This window comes from Rissa tridactyla, chromosome W (genome assembly GCF_028500815.1).
Source record: "Rissa tridactyla isolate bRisTri1 chromosome W, bRisTri1.patW.cur.20221130, whole genome shotgun sequence".
NCBI lineage: Eukaryota > Metazoa > Chordata > Aves > Charadriiformes > Laridae > Rissa > Rissa tridactyla.
The window spans coordinates 30306391-30322374 of NC_071496.1; positions in this window are offsets into that span (position 1 = coordinate 30306391).

Sequence of the window (15984 nt, forward strand, 5' to 3'; positions counted from 1 at the left end):
ACCCTCTGGCTTATCAGCCACTCTTCCCAGTTTTGTGTCATCAGCAAACTGGCTGGGGGTGCACTCTATCCAAGTGTCCAGGCCATTAATGAAGATGTTGAACAGGACTGGACCCAGTACTGACCCCTGGGGAACACTGCTAGTGACTGGCCTCCAACTGGACTTTGTGCCACTGATCACTACCTTCTGGGCACAGTCATTCAGTTTTCCATCCACTTCACTGTCCACTAATCTAACCATTACTTTGTCATCTTGTCTGTGATGATGTTTTGGGTGACAGTGTCAAAGGCTTTACTAAAGGTTTTACTAAACTTCCACTGCTCTCCCCTCATCCACCAAGCTAGTCACCTCATTGTACAAAGCTATCAGGCTTTTACCAGGTTGCATTCTGAGAAAAAATTTTGTAAGGATAAACCTTAGGAATCAGACCACTGCTTCAGCAGAAAGGAAAGCATTTCAGATTTTTAAGAAAAACCTAAATTTCTACCTTTCTGTGGCTAAATATCTGAATACGTGTCACAGGAGCGGTGTTTGAAATGCAGCCCTTTTGTTTCCCTTTGATATTTTTCTATAAATAAATACTGAGATTCTTATTCATCAGGAAAAACATAACTTTCTTTAGTTATTTACTGTATTACATATTACTTAGCTTGCAAAAGCTGAAAAGAGTTTCCTGGTCTACATTCTTAGGCCAAGGTATGTTTAATTCATATTCAGTAGCCAAGGAAAAATAGCCTGGTTTTCAGTGGTGCTCTCAGGCTAATGATACTGAACCTTTACTCAGTAAAGCTTAAGATCTAAACTTGAAGGAAATTGCACTGTGGGTGTTGCCTCACAGCAGCGCTCTACATCTTGAAAGATAAGCTTATGAAAGTGTAATACACTGATGCCATTTACTGATTGGAAGTAAATTTGTGTATGCTTGGAGGAGGCCCAAGTCACTTTTTGGAAACTTTTTATGCCATGTTAGGAATTTTTTTGGAAAGGAACTGACAACGAAACTAGAAAATGTCATTATGACATCCTTTGCAGATGTGTTCTTACAGTGAGAAAACCTGGATCTAATACAGGTTACTCTATCTCAAAAATAATATAGAATAAGATGACCTGGGGATGGATCTCCTTTGAAGGAAACATTACATAAAATGAGAGTCTTCAATTTGGAAAATAAATGAATGTGAATGGTATGGAGACAGATCTGCGATTATTCACTCTTTCTCAAAAATATCGGAAGCAAAGGATGCCCAAAGAATCCATCAGGTTCACAAGGAAGTGTTATTCCCACATTGCGCATAAGTAAGTAGTGGGTCTCACTGACATGCAGTGTTGTGGAAGCCAAAAGCTTCCACAAAATTCATAAAGTTGTAGTTCACAGGAGATAGCTTTATTTGTCCTATTAAGCATGATGGTGCAGGTACAACTCCCAACTGAAGGAGGAAAGGAAGTTTTTCCACTATTTACTTCTGGAAAAAATGATAGTCTAGGGGAGAATTCCATACATGATATGTTTCTTTTTTTTTCCCTGTAAAAATCCCCTACAGGTCACTGTTAGGGATAAGATAATGAGATAAGTGAACTTTTGATCTGATCCCATATGGCAGTTCTTATGTCTACATATCACATAATAATATAACCATCTTTTTTTTTCTTGTAAACCATTTTTTTTCCAACTGTGTATTTATTTTGCAGCAATAGAAATTAATACAGTACAAATGAAGCAGTCTAAGAACTAAGACTGTCAGGTCTTTCCATTTAGTATGGCTTTAATTTTTCAATATTGTGAGGCACACCCAATTGACTTAAGTGTAAACATGCACCTGTTTATTTATTCCACAACAGATAGGAAAAATTAATAACTGCTTAAATTACAGATGAAAGAGTACAGTTAAGGATGAATGACTGATAGAAATAATGTGCATGTACAGGAATGAGACCATATCAGTGTGTAAGTATGGGGTTGAAAAATGAAAATAGATAGGTGACACAAATACAGACCTAGATCTGCAATTTCATGTACCTGCTGTTCAACTAAGCACCAGAATTTTGCTCAAGAGACAAATTTGTAGGTATCTGCAAAGTACCAGCTAATGCACTGGGACTACTCCCACCATGAAAAAAATTACTCCCATATGTAAATATGCCAGTACTAGGTCTAAAACTTTAATTAATAAAACATACGCGTGCACAGGATACATAATGAAATCTTTGTTCACTGACAGAGTACGCAACTAAATAGGAAATTCCAAGAAACAGTGTTATAAAGAAAATGTATTCCATGTGTTCATGTCAGGGGTTTAAGATTACTTTTACAAACAGTTCATTGGACTAGTTTAGAAATGTATAGTCTGGATTAGTCATCATATACAGGCTGGGTTTTTTTCTATATCTAGATTGACCACCTGCATAAAAGAGATCCTGTAGTTTAATCAAAATTACTGGGCTAAATGCAAAAAAACCTGAATGAAATTCCATGGTATATATTATGCAGATCAAACTCAAGGTTTTCCAGATGATGGTTTACACTGCCTCTAATATCTTTGAGTGTAGACTGAAGTATTTCAGGAGTTTCTATGTTTTTAGTATCTGTGAGACTGTGAACTAGTCAGGTTTAATAATAGTCTAACCATGAAATCATTTGGTAAAACTCATGAAAAATGCTCATGACAAACACAGAATAAGTATAACAATTAATAAAAAATATTTAACTTATATTACCTTTAATGACCTTTATCTCTCCTGTGTCAATGTAGCTCAGAAATTTAATAGCAATTGTTTCCAAGTTTCCAGAACTGGAACCAACTTATAGATCAAGCAATGGAAGTCACCAGTGGAATGAATTCTAATCCCTTTTTAAAGATAAAGAACCTTGAAAAGAGTACGAACAGCATGATTGTAATCCAGTTTTTCAAAAGACCAAAGATGGCTGATCAACACACACAGGAGTATGATTTAGTCAAGGATTTATGAAGCATTAGGCTACTGTTTTCTTAACTTTTCATTTTCACAGAGAAAGTGAACACCCTGCTCCTAAAAACATAGAAGAGATTTTTCTGATCCAGTATCTGTGGCTGATTCCCTTATTTTCTGCAGGATGAGATGAAGATATGCATGAGGTATATCCTGGTTTGGAAATATTTGGGGGTCTTTTCTTCAACAGATACCCACAAATCATCTTTTTTTTTTTTTCATTTAAATTTCTCTCCACTGCTGGTCTTTCTGATCCTCTTGCCTGTTAAATAGCAGCTAAATATTACAATTAAACTTCTGAGTTAATGCATTAAATATATAACATTCCTGTCTTTAGTTCTTATTATGCTAAGATACTTTCAGGATATTGTAAGAATACACACAAAACCTCGCCATTGTGTCAGTATGGCTCAGAGAAAACAAAACTCTTTCTGGTTCAGAAAACTAACTGTCAGGCTAACAGAAGCTTTGAAATACAGTGCCAAGTGAACGACTGTTTTAGGGAAAGCTAGTCAGAGCAACAACCACAGAAAAACGGGTGCTCCAATGACTTGCATAGTCAGCTGTCTCTCTTTCTCCTGACTGATGGATAACAGGAAAAGGAGAAAAATCTCCTTCAACTCCTGCCGTATGGCCTTTGATATGTTCTGGCTATAAGGAAGACTCTGAAGCTGTCAAACTCACGTTTCTTTTATGCTGAACTTCAGGGTCTGATTATCTCCTCCTAACACATTTTAAGATGGGGGACAGAAAACAGAGATGATTTAATGCAGCTACATATCTGTATGGTTTTATTTTTCAGGCGATTTCCTTATGCAATGTGATATCCTAAAACTTTGCCTGACTTGTCATGATTCTTCTTTTTTAATATCTCATATATACAAGGCGCCAACTTTTCCCTTTTTAATTTTTCTGGTGATATTTTTATACAACTTAGCAGAATGTAGGGCAGAATCCTAACATATTATAGAGATAGAGAACTAATCATACATTTCCAGTGCAAAATCATTTAAATCAGAAAATTTAAGCTGAGAATTAGCAGTCAGTCTACATGATGACGTTTAAATGTGTATCTACATATGCAAAAAAAGTTCACCATGAAGAAATGGTTTGTGGAAATATACACCAGTTCAAGGAGATCTTTGCATAAATGAGAATTTGATTGTTCCTCTATGTAACTGCTCAGCAGCACGTGGATCGTACTTTCTGTGTTCAACATTTTTGGCTTGTACATTGCAGAGTGATTAATACTTGGGCACTTTTTCACAGCACAGAGAACTGGCAGACTGAAATTATACCTCAGGACTTCTTCAAATAAATAAAAATTAACATGTTAACACTAAAAAAGAGCCTGCAGTAGCATATATAACCAAAAGGGACTACCTGGAGAGCACTTAATATTGCCTTTCATAGCTCATAGTCACCAAAACACCTCTCCAGTGACATAGTGATTATCCACATGGGACCAGGTCCTCAAGTCCTCTCTCAAAAGCAGTCTGTAATTTTAGAGTCTGAACAAAAATAGCATGTGGATATGAAATGCAGCTGCAATGATACAAGAGCTAAGCAGAGATGTGTGTTTTATAGTTATATTCCTTCGTTTTGTGGAGAAGTTACAGTCCCTATGCACCCAGCTACTCCAGAGTAACTTTTATCACCAACTAATCCTCTCTGTCCCTCTCCTGTCTAATTCTTCATGCTGGAGAGTATCAACAAGGCAAGCATATTTTTCTCTCCTCAGAGCAGATCAAGGGTCCTTCTTTGAGCAAGGATAATGAGGGAGGTGTTCCATCTCCTCAGGGCTAACAATTTATTTGATTTTACATACTTTCTATGTAAGAAGGCTCTAATTGAAAATCACAGGCCAAACAAAAGCTGAATGAGGGTCTTGAAGGAAGAAACACGGAAACTCTAATCAACTATTTATAATTCTGAAGACTACAAGTTTTTATTTAATGGAGTCATTTTCTTCAATAAGTTTATTTATTTGACTGAGCTTTCTATTCTGCTGCTGTATCAAATATTCTAGAAGTGGTATACCTTGTGAAAGGGGTGTTTTATCTGTATGCAGATATCTGTGTACATGCAGTATGTTTTGTTTGAAAGGATGCATCTGGGGAGGAAGGCAACCAGTTTGCCTTGCCATGGCTCTTATAAATTTAGGCAGGCAAAGCCCTCTGGAAAAATGTGAAGATAGAGACTTCCCTGGGGGAAACTGAGCAGGGAGTTTCTGGAGTGCCATATAAGCACTGTCTGAGACTTCTAGCAGGCGTGGGGTACTGATAACAGCAAGAAGTGAACCCTCAGAGGAGACTAAGAAGTGAGAGAGAAGGAATATTTCCTAGGAACCTAGGGGAAATTTTCTGATGATTGTACAGTGCAAGAAGACAGCAAAGTTTGATGGACTGGAAAGCAAGACTGATGAGTCTTGTGTTTACTAACCTTGCTTGAGAGACAGAAGCAGTGAGTATTGTTAGGAACGTTCACTGTAAGGAAAAGCTTTCAACACACACTTCTTTGAGGATATTGGCACTAATTAGGCTGTACCTAAAGGTTTGTTCTGCAGTAAGTTGCACTAGGGAAGTGATTGTACCTCTGTACTCAGCACTGGTGAGGCCCCACCTTGAATACTTTGTTCAGTTTTGGGCCCCTCAATACAGGAGGTTCTGAAGTGTGTTCAGAGAAAGGCAACAAAGCTGGTGAGGGGTCTAGAGAACAAGTCTTATGAAGAGCAGCTGAGGGAGCTGGGATTGTTTAGCCTGGAGAAAAGGAGGCTGAGGGGAGACCTTATCACCCTCTACAGCTACCTGAAAGGAGGTTGTAGAGAGGTAGGTGTCTGTCTCTTCTCCCAAGTAACAAGTGATAGGACAAGAGGAAACAGCCTCAAGTTGCGCCAGGGGAGGTTTATGATGGATATTAGGAAAAATTTCTTCACAGAAAGGGTTATGAAACATTGGAACAGGCTGCCCAGGGAAGTGGTTGAATCACCGTGCCTGGAAGTATTTGAGAGACATGTAGACATGCTGCTTAGGGACATGTGCTCAGTGGTGGTTTTGGCAGTGTTAGGTTAATGGCTGGACTTGATGATCTTAAACCTAGACAATTCTATGATTCTATATGGATCCTGATAAAGTGATATTATAAAATATATTTTTAATTGCACATATAAACTTCAATATGGATAGCTAACCTTCAATTTCAAGGGCTTCTGCTTTCCTTGGATCTTAAAACAAAGAGAAAAGAGACTGTATCCTGTTATTAATTTCAGGATTTTCTTCTACTGCATCAAGCGTATTTTGATGTTATGGAAATTTGAGGTTGATTCATCCAGTTTTATAACACTGATTTCAGTGGATCTGCTAACCAGAGGGAGCGTTTCAGAATCAGGTCCTTTGTTTCTATTCAAAAGTCAGTGATAGAGGGTTTAATGTAGCCCACTCAAAAGGGAATGGTAAACTCCCACTGACTGCAATGGTAACACATCTGAGTCGTTGTTGACAGATGTATAATTTCACACAATAAAAAAATTCTATTTGCTTTCAGCATTTTTAGGATGCAAAAAGAAGGAAGAATTTGGCTGCTTGAGCTTTACCTTTCATGATACTAAGTACCTTCAGTTCTATGGAATTCCTACATGGGACATTAACCATTTGTTTAATTTCTAACATCCTGTGGTGTCGGAAGATGTCGGAGTGGGAGACGGACCCGGAGTAACGATGGAGTCTTAATATGAGTATGATCGTTCTCCCTTTATTCAAGTTTTCACAGAGTATATATAGACAGGCAATAAGAGCACACGCTAGCGGCAGCTATATGATTGGCTTACAGTCTCTGTTCACGCGCTGTCCATGCAGTTCATTCACAGATCAGATTGGTTACAAGAATTCACATAGTAAATTGCTTAGTCATTAGCACAACATGTTTTCTACCTTCTCAGTTCCCGTTTTTCCCATGTACTAATTCCATCTTCTACCACCTGTTTTGCCCTTAATCTAATCTCTCATAGTAGGGAGACTGGCTCACGTGACCATTTTCTCTCAGACACATTCCTACAATACCCCCTTTTTCTTCTTGAGCCAGCCAGACCTTATGCATGGCATTTTCTATCATGTCAGTCACTTTGCGGAGAACACACGAGGGTACCATAATCAATAATAATATAACCAACAATAGCATGAGCCCTTGCTTTAGTAAGTCTGATAACCATCCCGTTATACCCCATGAGTTTGACCAATCATCGAAACCATTTTTGACCGCTTTTAATTTGGACATGTTATCCTTGTTGTGACGCTCTTAGCAGGTTATATACTAAACACAATTAAAAACAGAATCAAAAAGAACCCTGCTAAGGCAATAAATACCCAGATTCCTAAATTTAGCCCAGAAAGCCAATTTCTTTGGATTTACCCACAAGAAATCCTTTTGTAATATTTCAAATACATTGTGGTTCATTAAGTCTTGAATCTTTAGTATTTGAGCTTTTAGCTGATCATGTAAAGGACGAATATTTCGAATATTTTTTTTTTTTTTTTTTTTTTTTTTTTTTGCAACGACATGTCAAATTGTGATAACCAAGGGTCAAGGTCATCCTTTTTGATGGGGACATGGATGTGGCTTGAATCCATTCCAGAAAGCCGGTGACAGCACAAACGACCCTGGAAAAACAATCTTGGTAACATTTCAATCATCATAGTTACTGGTTTTGAAAAGGTATGTGGCAAAAATACCCACTCTAATGCAGTCAGGCTCTTTGCGAGTGCATCATCCCACTGTCCTGTCAGGGCATAAAGTTGAAATTCTTGTAGGAAGGTGTTCAATGCGTCTTGCAGCAGTAGTAGACTGTATCTTATCTTTCAACATGCTGTAATGCCTTCGGAGCTGTTGGGGTTAATGAACATAGAACTTATGGGGGGGGCGGGGGCAGACACAGTGCTTCAGGGCATCCCCTGTACCTTCAAAGTGCGCTCATGTCTCTCTCCCCCTCTCTGACCCGAGACAGCCCCCTTATATCCTGCACTGGATTGAGTGGAGAAGTACAGGCTAGAGTCGCTGCATGCATGGCCAGTGCACGCAGCGAGTCCCACCAGACTCTCCTGCACTGGATCGAGTAGAAAAGTACAGGCTAGAGTTGCTGCACCCGTGGCCAGTGTATGCAGCGAGTCTCACCAAACTCATGATCCAGCTTTGCTAACAGCAGCTGTCTGATACGTGACTACATTGTTGTAATCCCTTCTTGTTATCTTTTTCTCTGAAGGTCAGGTTCTCATGGATACACACATAGTTTTTAGAGCAACATATTCTACAACTCGTACAAGGGTACGATGCAAAGGGACATCTACAACTGATCGTATAATGCTTATTAAACACGGCAAACAGCATACTAAACATAACAGACAAATTCCTTCCACACAGGCGATGAGTATAATTTGCTTCAACCAACCCCACCCCCAAGTCCATCCAGCAAAGAGATTTCACCCAGTGGTCTCCACAAGTTGCTGGTTCGGTCGGTGCAGTTCCTGCAACTGGGCATGGATGGATTTGGAGTGGTCACTTAGATTCATACTATACAGTCCTTTAAAATCTTGACAACCATGTCTGTGAGCTGAAAGCAAAAAATCAGTAGCAGCTCTGTTTTGCAACATCGCATATCGAATACTATCTACATCTAGCAATACCTCAGAAATAGCTGTACTAGTAGCATTGTTAAACTTATCCTTGGCAGCAAGAGAGTCCTTGTTATCAAGAATCCTTGGCAGCAAAAGAGTCCTTGTTAGCAAGAGCGCATGCGGACTCCCTGTTCTTGCTGGTACTGTGCTTTGATCTTCTTCCACAACAGGCCAAGATTCTCAAGCAGCTGGATAAGGTGTCTGTGAGTCCATTACAGGCTTATGTCATCCAAATGTTTTTCTTGCCAGCACCCGAGACTGAATAACAATTGGTGTGATATCTGTGTTTTCCAGCACCCAGGTGCGAGTCCCTTGCGTGTATTTACAGTCCTCCTCGCCGATTTTCCGTTGCTTTCCCATATTCCACCCCCTTGCTCAAGAGACCGCTTCTGCTGGGTTCATTTTAGTCTCGCAGGGTATAACACAGAGCAATCTACTAAGGCATGCAATAACATAGACACATAGAGGAAAAAAACCAAAAACATATCTCTATGGTACTGCTTTGAATCAGGTGTCCTATTTCTCTTTTTCTGATGCTTTCTTGTAATGCTTATGGCATACTTTTGTGCTAACGTGGCACATTTCCCATCTAATTGTTCCTGTTTGGTTTCTTTTTTTTTTTCTTTTTTTTCTTTTTTTTCATTTTTTTTTCTTTTTTTTTCTTTTTTTTTCTTTTTTTCTTTTCTTTTTTTTCTTTTTCTTTTTTTCTTTTTCTTCTTTTTTTTTTTTTTTTTTCCCCATCACTTACAACTGACATAAAAGTCTGCCTTTGCAACAAGAGCTCAGTTTCTCATTTTTCCTTAAGTTTCTCATTTTCCTACAGAGCATCCTATAGATTTTGGCTCAACTCCTTTTCCCAATCAACCATGATCTTATAGACAAACAACAAACAACCAGCGATACGCCCTGCACGGACGAGCCGTTCCCGAGAGTGTAAACGTGTCGGCTCGTGAAAACTTCCCCAATATTTCAGAACTTCCATCGGTTCTACAGCCCATCCTGGTGTATCTGCCTGGGGCGCGCTCGCCTTACGTCTAAACACTGTGTATATACAAACTTCTTCACTTGACGGAGTGTCAGCCCTAGTCGCGTACGAGAACAGTACCACACCGGGCAGAACACCTGCTCAAGGGGAGTCACCTAACGACACTGCACACAACAAAAAGCAAACAGTAGCACACATGCTGATCAGCAGGTATAAGCTGGCGCCCACACACACTTACACAGCAGACATACAAAAACAGCACTTTTATCTCAGGGAGACGACTGGGGAGGGGAGGGGGTGAGGCGGGCAATGGCAGGAGCAAACAGCTCCGGCTCTGTCCTTCTCTGCTGACATTCTGCCTCCTCCCTCGGCCTCAGGTGGAGCAGAGGGGATCAGCAGGGGATCGTCCCAGACCTTCGGACCTGGCCTGTTCGATCCCCCTCCCGTGGGTTGTAATGCTGCAAAAGCCCCGGCTGCTGTGGCTCGCTCTGCGTTCATATCTTGTAAGGTCGATAACACCAACCACCATGTCGTCGCTAACGGTGATGCCTCTTTGTCTCCTTTACTTATCACTTCCCACAGTTTATTCCCAACAGCCTCCCGTATTTCTGGTTTGAAAGCTCTCTGGGGCTCTGGTGCGAATCCGTTCTCTCTGCACCAGGTTAACAACCTTCGGAGCATACGCTCATCGTATTTCACCCCTCTCTTAGAGAGGATATGCAGGAGAAGTCTTAATATAGCCCCTTCTTCTTTTGTTACTTGTTGCCCCATCTCCTGCCCCGGCTTAATCAGTTTGAGCAACAGTTTCGCTGGTGTTTCAATCCCTCTCTTAGAGAGGATCCCAGCGAGTAGCGTGGCCGCAGCTTCTGTTTCCATAGCTGCGCCTGGGAGGTGAGGAGCGACCTCACACCGTTGTCTGCTCCCGCTGATGCGCCCAAGCAGCACGTCTCCCAGCCGAAGTTTCCCACTCCCCTCCTCTAGCTGCTTACCGCAGTCTCGGAGAACTCAGTCGCGCTAACCATCCTCTGCTACCAGATGTCGGAAGATGTCGGAGTGGGAGACGGACCCGGAGTAACGATGGAGTCTCAATATGAGTATGATCGTTCTCCCTTTATTCAAGTTTTCACAGAGTATATATAGTCAGGCAATAAGAGCACGCGCTAGCGGCAGCTATATGATTGGCTTACAGTCTCTGTCCACGCGCTGTCCATGCAGTTCATTCACAGATCAGGTTGGTTACAAGAATTCACATAGTAAATTACTTAGTCATTAGCACAACATGTTTTCTACCTTCTCAGTTCCCGTTTTTCCCATGTACTAATTCCATCTTCTACCACCTGTTTTGCTCTTAATCTAATCTCTCATAGTAGGGAGGCTGGCTCACGTGACCATTTTCTCTCAGACACATTCCTACACTGTGGAAATATGGAATTAATCAAATACAACATCATTAAACTACTATCTAAACAAGAATGATTTTTGGTAGTGCTAGAACAGGCTGCCCAGGGAAGTGGTTGAATCGCCATCCCTGGAGGTATTTAAAAGACATGTAGATGTAGTGCTGAGGGACATGGTTTAGTGGTAACTTGGCAGTGCTAGGTTAACAGTTGGACTTGATGATCTTAAAAGTCTCTTCCAACCAAAATGATTCTATGATTCTATAAGTTGTAAAAACACTCTCCAGTTCCTCACTAACTGAAAAATTACTTTTCTCAAGCCAGAATCTGGAAGAAAAAATGAGATCTCTTCTTCCCTTCCCTTCCCTTCCCTTCCCTTCCCTTCCCTTCCCTCTCCTTTTCCCTTCCCTCTCCTTTTCCCTTCCCTTCCCTTCCCTCTCCTTTTCCCTTCCCTTCCCTTCCCTTCCCTTCCCTTCCCTTCCCTTTTCTAGAACCAATTCACCTCATAATTGTTTGGCTAATTTGCCAAGCATGAAAAGGTAACACTATGTAAAAGACGTTAAACCTTCCTTAAACTAGGGCTGTTTTTTCAGTACACGTGGAACTTGGATAATGAGGTGAAGTCTCTGTGCTCAAAGAGCAATTAAGACTGGCCTTGCTATCTCTTGTGCAACCCAGGGGAGTGGAGACTCTTCTGGCTATCACAGAATGCAGATAAGGAGGAAGCTCTCTGTAGACAGGACAGTCCTGCTTTTCGTCATCAGAGACAGTAAAATCAAGATAACAGAGACTTTGTGTAGCTCTTTGTTTCTTCAAAAGGCTCCCATGTCTGGTAATTGACCTTTGCCTCATTACCTGTGAAATGCATACTAAAGTTGACACCCCTGTATATGCTAATGAAGATTTTAGAGATCATGCTAAACATATATGACTATAGCACTGTCTCTCCACCCCAATCATACTACACGTCACCTGGGGGAGGGAAACCTCGTAATGTTGGGGACAAAAGGATGGAGAAAATGACAGTTAAATTGGGAGAGAAGAAACTTGATACCTGACGGACCAGTCGACGGGCTGCGTTCTCTTCCTCCACCCCAGGCAGGGACACCTTTCTGGGTAAGCGCTGCGCCTTTCACCCTCTGGGGAATGTTACCCCCAGGTTGTTGTATTATTATTAATTTTGCTAGCAATATTTACCTTAATTAGTAGCGCTATTGTAGTTAGTGAATTTATCAATGGCAATCTCGAATCTGTTCTGTCACTCTCAATAAAATAGCTAATTTCGGTTTTTGTGAATCCAACTCAGTGAAAGTCCTTTGCTGGGACTCTGATAGACAAATCAGTGAAAGTCCTGGGACTCTGACAGACAAATATGGAAACTACATTCCTTTTAACGCAACAGTAGACCATATAACCTTCTCAACCATTATTCTCCAATCTATTATCTTATAAAAGTTTTTACAGTTGTGAGAGTATGAGCTGCCCACTCACACTGATTTACTAACATCAATCTTCAATCTATGAATAGCTGGTGAAGAAAGTGTTAGCCAGACCTTTTCCCATCTTCTGAATGGGTGGCAGATTTCTTTAATACACTAGATTATAAGGAAGCTAACTTTGTCAGTAGAGAAAAGTACCAGACTCTCCTAGACAGATTTTCTGTCCTGCTTTTTAAGATCTAGAGTATTAGACTTACAGAGGCTTCAGGAAGACCCCCCCTTTCCCTCACCAAGGCATTTAGTGATTTCCTCTGATCTTGCTCTTTGGCAGCCAGTGACCCCAGGCAGATACCCTAGTTCCTTACCAAAAAAAGCTGATTCTGTTTCCTAGACTAGTTCCAGTTTCTTTAAAGGAACCTCATACTTCATCACTGAATCCCTGAATTTGTTCAAGGACAGGGAACTACTGGAGAGAGACCAGCAGAGGGCTACAAAGATGATCAAGGGACCAGAGCACCTCTCTTATGAGGAAAGGCTGAGAGACCTGGGGCTGTTTAGCCTGGAGAAGAGAAGACTGAGAGGGGACCTCATCAATGCTTACAAATATCTAAAGGGCGGGTGTCAGGAGGATGGGGCCAGGCTCTTCTCAGTGGTGCCCAGTGACAGGACAAGGGGCAACGGGCACAAACTGGAATACAGGAAATTCCATCTCAACACAAGGAAAAACTTCTTTACTTTGAGGGTGGCAGAGCCCTGGCACAGGCTGCCCAGAGAGGTGGTGGAGTCTCCTTCTCTGGAGATACTCAAAACCCGCCTGGACACGTTCCTGTGCAACCTGCTCTGGGTGATCCTGCTCTGGCAGGGGGGTTTGACTAGATGATCTCCAGAGGTCCCTTCCAACCCCTACCATTCTGTGATTCTGTGATTTCCTCTGCTTTTTGGAGAACAGATGTTAGAATTTTCCTTTGCCTGACTGCAGTCACACTCTCCGTCAGTAGGTGGTCCCACTCCTATAGTTTGTTCATTACACCATGTTTAACAAGTCTTTAGCTGGTAAATGCAAATGGTCAGCCAAAAAGCAATACAGAGGTCACATTGCCTTTGGACAGCTGCACCTTGATTCAGCCTCAGTTCTAAGAGATTTAATTTTCCTGAGATTAATTACCTTTTATCCCAAACTATAGGCTAAGCGGGACTGGATTTTGCAGTGGATTTACAGTGTAAAACTGCTCTCTTTGGCTACAATATGTGGAACAACTTCACTCATCCTGTCCTCACTTAGCCCAAAACAGAAGAAAACAACTTGTTCTGCTTTATATGGGACTCAGGTAATGTAGATGTAGAGCTTTCATCATGTACCATTCTTTGAGCGCAGCACACATATAAAGTGGTGACAGTATTAAAGCATATGGTTCAATCTCTGTAGCTAAGAATATGAGCTACACACTCACACTGAGCCATCTAGCAACCAATGACAGGGGAAATGGTAACAGACACTGTTATTGAAAGCCAAGGATTTCAGAGGAGATGTGGAACAGGTCAAGTAGATGAGAAGATTTTTCAAATTATCCAAATCCTATGTAGAATCACTGTGTGAAGCCTATGCTATTTAGGCATTACACAAGGGCTTAGTGTTCAGGTCTCCATACAGTGTCAGGCCAGTCTATCAGTGGATGAGTCTTCTTCGAAGTGTTAGTATCTAGTATGATGGAATTTTTTAAAAAAACTAGTTAAGTATATGCTTTGGATCTCAGTTTTTCACCATCTACCTTTCTGTATGGTACTGAGGAGAAAACCTGTCTCCCAAACTCTTGACTTTTGTCTTTTGTACCCCCAAAAAACTTTCTGTCTCCAATCTTAAGATCAAAAGAGCTTTGCAATGCTTTTAAAGAAATAAATTCATTTTTGTCACTCATTTCTAATACCCTGTTTCTCTTTAATTTCAAGATAGTTCTTTTTTATGAATACTAGTTGTTGAATACTGTTTCATAGACAAAGGAATATGAAATATAAGTCTGATTAAAGGGTTTTTTTTCAAGACGCTCTGTCTGCAATGGGGTGAAGCACATGTGGAATACTTGATGGCATGCCTTGGCAGTCCCATTGTGTGGAAGTCACACATATCTAGAGCTCCTAGGAGTTGCCTGAGCCATAAAGGTCTTATCATGCCTCTTCTGGGGTGACCCATTCCTCATTTTCTCTTCCATGAGAAGATGCAGCCCTCCATTGGTGTATCAGTAGCAGCAATGCAGCCCTCCATTGGTGTAATTTCTGTCAACCACCGTGATGTGCTCTATTGAAACCAGGAGAGCACAAGGAATGCGCTCCTTACCCTGCTCCCACCCTGCACAGATATATAACCATTTTGCTTGAGCTATATATGTATTAGTTGGGCAGAACTGCAGTGTGTGTTTCAAGCTGAAGCTCACTGAAGTTGTTGGAAGGACTCAGACTGACTTCAGTGGGCTTTGGAGCAGGACCTGGTTGTTCAAAGAAACTTCCTCCTTTAATTTTCTGCAGTTGTGCAGGCCTGTCCTGGGCTGCATTCAGCAATCACTGGCACCTCGGGAACTGTCTGACTGCAGAAAAAAGTGCTCCACAAAGCAGCACCCACACATTTCCCTTGGGCATCAGCAGATTATGCTATGTAGCAATGCAGCTGCACAGACCCCTTCACTATAAGCCGTGCCATAAAAGTGTGATCTGCCCCTTATTTTATGAATTTCTACTCCTGACGCATAGGTTTCATAAAGAAAAATGACAAAGCAACTTAAGAGTGATTTTAAAGCTTCTTGCTCCTTAACATTGCTTCCCTCTTTAGCATTTTCATTTCAAACTCTTGCATGAGCAGCAGGAACTCCTTTTCTTCTCCAGAAGAAGGTATCTGTCAAAGTGGGGGAAATGAGGGGATATGTGCTGTGATCACAGAATCATAGAATGATAGAATGTGTTGGGTTGGAAGGGACCTTTAAAGGTCATATAGTCCAACCTCCCTGCAGTCAGCAGGGACATCTTCAACTAGAGCAGGTTGCTCAGAGCCTCATCCAGCCTGGCCTTGAATGTCTCCAGGGATGGGGCCTCCACCACCTCTCTGGGCAACCTGTTCCAGTGCCTCACCACCCTCAGTGTAAAGAACTTCTCTCTAATGGCTAATCTAAACCTGCCCTGCTCTAGTTTAAACCATTGCCCCTCGTCCTATCGCTACATGCCCTTGCAAACAGCACCCCCCAGCTTTCCTGTAGGCCCCCTTCAGGGACTGGAAGGCCTCTATAAGGTCTCCCCGGAGCCTTCTCTTCCCCAGGCTGAACAACCCCAATGCTCTCAGCCTGTCCTCATAGGAGAGGGGCTCCAGCCCTCTGATCATCTTCATGGCCCTCCTCTGGACCCCCTCCAACAGGTCCATGTCTTTCCTGTGCTGAGGGCTCCAGAGCTGGACACAGTACTCCAGGAGGGGTCTCACCAGAGCAGAGTAGAGGGGCAGAATCACCTCTCTGGATCTGCTGGCCACGCTTCTTTTGATGCAGCCCAGG